The 8,231-nt window shown below is 36.7% G+C and overlaps 1 long non-coding RNA gene across 1 annotated transcript in view; it reads right to left on the bottom strand.

The window, feature by feature from the left end:
- The window catches only part of LOC107698980 (uncharacterized), a 21,380-nt gene extending 14,875 nt beyond the window's left edge, over positions 1-6,505 (bottom strand). The window contains exons 1-2 of the long non-coding RNA XR_001635404.1: positions 6,493-6,505; positions 688-690 (exon numbers count right to left, since the gene is read on the bottom strand). This is a non-coding gene — a long non-coding RNA (uncharacterized LOC107698980). The remainder of the gene's footprint in view (positions 1-687; positions 691-6,492) is intronic.
- Positions 6,506-8,231: the final 1,726 nt, after the last annotated feature.

Raw genomic sequence — 8,231 nt, 5'->3', positions numbered from 1 at the left:
TGCCCCCCCCCCATATATTGTTATTTTTCCACAAAAAAAAAAAAAACGCTGTACAGGAAAGACTCTCTCTCTCCCACATCATTTATATCTATAAGTCATTAATCTGCTAGTCATTTTTGGCTGAGGGTTCCTACAGAGAAATGGGAGTTACTTTGTCAGAGCAAATTCACTAATGAGGTAGTCTCTTGGAAGGGTTCAAAACCTCTGACTGACTCTGAATCTAATCTTCAGTGCATGGCCATGTGAAACAGAACCTCTCAATCTCTGATGTCTTATGTATGCTTCATTTGTGAGTTTGAAGGTCCAAGGTGCAGTTTCTAAATTACACTACACAGATAGAAAGCCTGTGAGAACGGATGATGTTCACTTTTGAAGGTCAGTATGAGAATATGTCAAGCAGAAACTAAATGTATCAAATTAATGTAAGTGACAAGTGCATTAAGAGAAAAAAGGGTGAATTTTTCTTGTGACATTAATTGTTCCCTAACTGAGAAATTAGTACAGTGTGTTCAATGTGCCCTAAATTCAAGTTTTAAGCTACAAATCAGTGTCAAAAAGGAAATAACTAATACCAACTTTCATGCTCCGTGTTCATTGCCGTTGACCAATGTGGTCTTGCTGTTCATGCCTGGTAGGGAGGCCAAAAATGGCTACTTGGGGTGTCCCATCTTGCTCCTGGAGTTCTACTGTCTTGCAGTTTAGCTCAAATCCCAATTAAAAATGCCTGATCCAGCTAATTAAGGTCTTGGGTTACTAGAAACGTTCAGGCAGGTGTTTTGGGTCAGGATGGAGCTAAACTCTGCAGGACATTGGGATTCCAGGAGCAGGATTGGACACCCCTGTGCTAAAGTAATTTTTATGAGATGATGAAATACTACTTGGGCCATACAAGAATGTATAACTCAAAACTAAAATCGTGATTGCAAGCCAGGTTGTACTCTAATGTATATTGTTATTTCACCATCTATAGTATCATACAAGTTGTCCGGACTGTTTTGGCTTCCATGCTGATTTGGTGCTGGTCTTGTTGGTGACGTGCTCTTTCTGGTGAACCAAAGTACAGTTGTAAAGTTACCTTTTGGGTAGAATATAGGTCCATGGGAAAACTCTGAACTTGAGCTGATTATCAAGCTTAAGGTAATTTTTAAAAAGTCCAAATCATTTCATATTTTCTCCTATAATTCTAAGAGGTCCACTGATATAGATCTGCTGAAACTCTTGAGGGGCCACTTCACACTGAGGCTGGAACTGTAGAGAGAGTTTTGCTATCCACTCTCAGTCTGAACATCACCTCCTCCTATATCGATTGGTTTTAGAGACAAGAGCTCAGGATCCCCGAGGTTCCCATTCACTCAAGACTATCTGTCATGACTGCAGGTGGCTGAAAGATGTGCCTGTTTTTCTGCTCTAGTAGAATATCTGTTATATCATCTGATCAGGTTGCACAGGTGTTGGTTTGGATTGCAGAGGATGGGCCCATGACAGATTTAGACGGGAGCATCGCCCATGATAAGAAGCAATATCCTCTTGAAAGGCAGATTATAAACATCTACTAAAGTTTTCCTGCAGGGGCCATTGAATTTTATGTCCTCTGATTTGTCTTCTCCTGTGTCATATCGAAAAGTGTGAGAAAGGAAGGAATGGATATTATGAGCACTGCTTTCTATCTCATGCCGAGTGGATGAAATTAATGCAATCCTTATCTTTCATTTGTCTCATATCTGAAGCCCTTAGAAATATATATTTTTTTATTATTATTATTTTCTATGCTGGTATTTCTGTTTCTTGTTCTTCTCTCTCTATCTCTCTCTCGTATCCCCTGTTCCATCTCCTTTCCTCCATTTTTTTTTTTTTTGCCTATAAGCCCCAGATGATTGATAACTCTCTTTTTATCTTGTATCTGAAGTGATGGACAAGCTCAATGTTAATGCTTCCCTGAATGTACAGACGTTTGGCCTAGCAGGACCCTGCCATGTCATGTCTTATTAATATCCCCTTTTCTGTCATGGCCTTTGTACACAGATTAGAAAGTAATTAACCTTTAAAGTCAGCTGCTGGCCCAACATTAACTATTCACAGGCTTGTGGGCCTTACAAGCTGTAGCTCTCTCTCAGTCATTTCTTCCTGTTCTCTCTGTTTCCTGCTCCTAAGCACTTTTCCTTTGTTCCTCTATTCACTTTTTCAGGTGAAGGACCGTTGAAAGAGTAAAACACAGAGCACCTAGCACTCCAAATCTGAGAGAAACTACCAAGTACCTCCAAAACATTACCTATAATGTTATGTAGCGTAAAAGTGTCAAATATATGTCTGACATTATAATACAATTTTTCCACTCCTATTTTGTTCTTATTTCACTGAAATTAACTAGATGCTACTTCAAGCTATGAACATGAGCCAACTGTTTGCTAGATAGGAAGTTAGACACTTTCATACACTGACACAGCTCTCACTTACACTTTTGTGAGAAACAATAAATACATTTTAACAGAATTATTTTTATAACTTGATTAATGAGACGATTAATTCAACTTTGGTGTTTCAAAATAATTATATTGATATTATTTAGTTAAGTCGATCCTTTCAAAATCTTTTAAAAGTTTTATTTATTATTATTATTTTTTTTTTTTGTAAACCTGCATCCACACAGGGCAAGTGTTTTGATGAATTGCTTGGTCCCCTGCATCCTATAAATGACCTTTCGGCACACAAGGAAAAATCTTACTTGCCCTTCACACCTAGGTGCTGCAGAGAAGCATGCTATTATCACTTTTATGACATTTGTAATGGACATGTAGATCACTGTCCAACACACTTACACCTGCATTGCATTTATAGACACCAGGCATCCAAGAACATGCTGCTCGGGTGAGTTATGCTTTTTACGGCAGAACTAATCACATCCTGACCTCATGCTAACACGGAGCATGATAAGAGAACATCAGTATGGAAATAAGCAGTACACCCTTTGGCGAATCTTGCAAAAAGAGTCGATGCAGGTACTGTACCACCAAGCACATCTGGTCTTCTGTGTGCCTGAGAGCCTCCAACATGTTTCATTCATAGCCTGAAGAGAGGCCCTTACAACACAGAAATAATACAGGAGGAGAGGGTTATTTAGAGAGAGAAGAGATAAGAAGGAGAAATATACAGAGGGAAAGCAGCAATAAATGGATAGACAGCATCTATGTTGACCCTCTACAACTGGCCAGATGTTATATAAACTAAATTCAGTCATGCCTTGTCCTCCTACCTTTAAATACTGATCCTTAATTGAACACTTTTTTGCCTTTGATGACGACTATTAATTGTTACATTTATTTTGTTTGTTTTTGTTTTGTTTTAGTTTTACTCTAAAATGTAATTGTAATTGTGCATATAATTTTAGTTTATAAAAAATACATCTAAGTCAAACATTAAAGCATTTCAAATTGTATTCCATTATTTTCTGTAGTATGATATGGAAGTCAGTTTTCGTCTTAAATCAATATCTTAAATCTTTTATCACCATAATTATTTATGTGGTGAAATGTGTAATAAGTGGTATGACTGCACCATATCCCTTAAATGTCCATCTAGTTTAAACTTCACGGAAGCTTTGCGTTCAAATATTTCAACTCAAATCAATATTTTGTGTTAATTATTTACTTATGTAACAAGTAGCCTTATAATAATTGGGATAATGTACATCCAGACGGTTGTTATTGCTGAATAATTTAACATATATTTATATAGGCCTATACAAATATTTTACATTGTATATTACAGTGATTTGTATATATAATCATTTTCTGCACTCAAAAAATGCTGGGTTATTTATTTATTTATTTTTACCCAAATGCTGTGTTCAGTCTGTTGGGTCATTTTATTGGGTTGTTGTTATTATTTTAACCCATGTGATGGGTTGAGGTCCAGTTTTTCTGTAACTCAGCTGTTGGGTCATTTTTACTGTCAATACAAATGATGAACCCCCTCACACACCTACGCAGCGCTGGGTCAGTGTAACCCAATGTTGGGTAAACTCTGCCAAACCGGTTAAAACTGGTTACTGTCACGCCACATAGACTTTTAGTTTGTTTTCTTCCCTCATGTGTTCCTTGACCTAGTTTTTCCTCGTGTCTAATTATGTCATTATGTTCAGGTGTGTCTTGTTTATTATCTTCATTTGCCTTTGTATTTAATTTCCTGTCTGTTCTGTTAGTCTTGGTTGGGTATTGAATGTGAATGTCAGTGTTTACGTTTGTGTACGGGTGTACCTGCCTTCCTCTTGTGGATTACCCTTTATGTGTGGATTATTAAAAGACTGTTTGACCTTTATCTTCTTTGTCCGAGTTCTTCTACACCGTACCGTTACAGTTACATTTGTCAGCTGTCATTTTGTGTTCTGTCCTGAGAGAAAACTTCCTGAGGGGAAACTTCCTGAATAAAATTAAGTTGATATTATATTGTATTCCTATCAAATTATTACTCTACTTATAGGAAAATGTCTGTAATTTCACATTTTTCATTTTTTGTTTAAATATACGTCGCAGCTAACATCTGCTATAGCCTTCTACAAACGCGCTGGATCTCCACTCAAAGCGAATGACGTGTCGGCGCCACCATGAAAGTTTCACCTCCCGGCAAACGAATGCGCGACCAGGGCGGAAACACGACGCGACTTCACAAACAAAGTTCTTTGTAACAAAGTTGCCTATTGATCCAGTGCACTACACTTTAATAAATTCTGGGTTGTTTCAACCCAACTTTGGGTCAAGTATGGACTAACCCAACTTTTGGGTTAAAAATATAATTAAAAAATGTAACCCAACAGCTGGGTTTGTCCATATTTGACCCAAAGTTGGGTTGAAACAACCCAGCATTTTTTAAAGTGTAGCGACGCAGCTGTGGTCGCGCTATGTGTTTGAATGGTTGAAACTTAAATGTCTTGACAGACAAGTTGCCACGAGGTAAAGCTGTTTTTGATGTAACTTTTCAATCATGAATATGATTGTCATTTATGACAATAATTTATGCTATTATCACTTTATGGCAGTTTTCTTCAACATATTATTAAAATTATTTAATTAAACCCTGTTGGACTTTCTACATTGCAACACAAAAGAAGATTTTTTTAAAGAATGTTGGGCTCCGAATACTGGACCTTTTACATTGTATTGACAAAATTTATTCACGTAAATCAATCAATAATCAGTCTTATTTTGTGCTTCACAAAAGAAAGAAAGATGTATGAACAAGGGCTCAAAGGAATTTCAGGCAAAGACTTATTGAGAGTTTGAGACTCTCCTCTGAATTGCTCTCCTCTCCCTGGCCAGAATCATTACAAATAACCTGCAGTCTGACCTTCAACATGCAATCTATTAATTAGACACTCGCTTAGTGATGTTCATCAGCTTCACTTTGCACCGAGTCTTATTTCTTAATTAGAATAATAAGGTAATTAATAACAACACTGGTAAGGTCACCGCCTCTCGTCATGAGATGGCCACTGAATGAGTGGGAAGTCAACATAAAATGACTACAAGCAATAATTTGTATCTCATTTCTGACCCGCCTCTCCCTCCAAACATCAGCACCCCTTACACCAACGGTCCTGAATGACATAATGTCCTTGCCGGGTAATTACATCAGGTTCAGGGCTGTGGGGTCATAAAACGTAAAGTACTCTAATACCTGGAAATTGGCTTTCAGATGAGCCATGTGTCTTGCTGTCATGTTTGACAGCATTCTAGCCGAGGCTCTCTTGGCCACAGGCTCATAAATACCGCTATCATGCAAAACAAATAGAAGCGGAAAACAAATAGTACTAAATCAACGGCCTTCTAATATGATGGCATGTTATTTACCGGGCTGTGTGGTCAGGCTGATAATGCTGCCTTTATTGTCAATATAAAACCCTTCCTCCCACCTATGCGTACTGTTCAGAGTATCGCCACCTTCTGAGGAACAAAGAAAAAAAAAGTGGCGATCCTTTGCAGCGTTTCAGGGTAAAATCAATAAGCGTCCAAATTATCTCTGTGCTCTAAGCAATCACTGCTAAGCCCCTCCCTACATTCTACATCAATCCACTCACTCCCGTGTAATCAATGACCCATCTCGCCCTTTTCAGTCCAGGGTGATGTTGGAATTATGAGTGTATGGATTCATTCATTTCTATACATAAGCGTGGTGCTTTCACAGAGGATGGAACCGATATTAACAAGGCATATGGGTGGGGGGAAGCCGAGGCGTTGCACTTCGTTATGGCTGTTAAACTTCTTGTAAAGTTTTACATTATGTGTCAAAACCAGTGGAGATTATAGGCTATTAAAATGTTATCGCATAACACCATAATCCCTCTGGCAGTGTTTCCGCTTATCCAGTATTTTAATTTTTTCTTGTCAAGTGATGGTTATACTTCACTGCATATGCCTGTTTTCAGTCCATTAAAGAGTTGCTTTTTTTATCCATCAGCACTAATCGATACTGTTTAGTGAGGCACTTCATGCCAATGACAGTGTGTCTGTTTTCATGAAATAGGTACATCTGAGAGTAATAGACACCACAGATTTCATGCTGCAAAAATTTGTAACATATTCTATTAGATTACACAATGTAAGTGACTTAATCTACTTTTGGAATATGTCTTTTTCAACATTGTTTTAAATTGAAAATTGAAAATTCAAGTACATTTATCTTGCTGTTGTTGTTGTTGTTGTTGTTGTTTTAAATAAATATTTATTGTTAGACATATGATCTGATGTGGATTTGCCTTTGATAGACTTAATCAGAAAATATACATTTAGTTTACACTTGAAGTAGATTGGTCTCGCTAAGCGAGATCCCAATTTCGTCGGTCATCCGACGTGACGTGTCCGTTCCCTCCTTCAGGGAACGAGGGTTACCATACGTAACCGAGACGTTCTCTGGGTAGTCTGGGGTTGGTAAGATTTTGTAAAACTTTTGAAAGACGTCTCACCAAGGCTGCATTTATTTTATCAAAGACAGTAATATTGTGAAATATCATTAGGCTACAACTGTTTTCAATTTGAATATATTTTACAATGTAATATATTCATAAATGGCAAAGCTGAATTTTTTTAGCAGTCATTACGCCAGTCTTCAGTGTCACATGATCCTTCAGAAATAATTTTAATGTAAATAACATTTCTTATTAAAAATCTTGAAAACAGTTGTGCTGCTTAATATCAGTGGAAACTGATATATATATATATATATTTTTTTTTTTTTTCCAGGATTCTTTGATGAAAAGAAAGTTAAGAAGAAGACCATTTATATGACCATTTATATGAAAGACATTTTTTGCAACATTCTAAATGTCTTTACTGTCACTTTTGAACGATAGTGCACTTGTATATAAAACATAATTCACAAGACTGCTTAACTTTTTATGAGTTATATTACTTCTACTTCTTAGATTACTTCAAAAACCCACAAAGTGTATAAAACAACTTTTAGAGATGGTATGTGGATTCTTTAAATACAGAATTTTTTAATCCTCTTTTGCTTTTATATGAGTCTGAAGGCTAAAGTATTTCTTATTTAAATATAATTTAGGCTTTGTGCTTGTAAAACACCTGACACAACTTGAAGAACATACCAATCATATGTTGTTGTAATCTTGTATTTATTGGATACATGGTTCATCTGTCAAAGTGTTTCTAATTGTTTTCTTTTAAAGTGCATGAATAGAAACATGCTATAATTCATCTGTTTGAAACTTCCTCACATTTTCACTCATAACAGCGCCCCCGTCTACTTGTAGGAATGTAGCACACGTTGTTTCTCTGCTTTTCAAACACTAGATCGCACACTTTATATAGATAAAGTCGTGGTCAGAATTATTGGCACCCTTGGTAAATATGATCAAAGAAGGCTGTGAAAATAAATCTGAATTGTTAATCATTTTGATCTTTTATTAAAAAAATTAACATAAATAACCTTTCATTGGAGAATAATAATTTAAAATGGGGGGAAATATCATTATGACAAATGTTTTTTCTCTAATACACATTGGACACAATTAACGGCACCCTTTTATTCAATGCTTTTTGAAACCTCCATTTGGCATAATAACAGCTCTGAGTTTTCTCCTGATGAGGTTAGAGAGCACCTGACAATAAATCAGAGACAATTCCTTCATCCAGAATCTCTCCAGACCCTTCAGATTCCCAGCTCCATGATGGTGCTTGTCCTCTTCAGTTCACCACACTCATTTTCTATAGGGTTCAGGT

The sequence above is a fragment of the Sinocyclocheilus anshuiensis genome, unplaced genomic scaffold (assembly GCF_001515605.1).
Source record: "Sinocyclocheilus anshuiensis isolate Anshui unplaced genomic scaffold, SAMN03320099.WGS_v1.1 scaffold74, whole genome shotgun sequence".
In the NCBI taxonomy this organism is placed as follows: Eukaryota; Metazoa; Chordata; class Actinopteri; order Cypriniformes; family Cyprinidae; genus Sinocyclocheilus; species Sinocyclocheilus anshuiensis.
The sequence above is the reverse complement of the archived record's forward strand: the minus strand, read 5'-3'. Positions and strand labels throughout refer to the sequence as shown.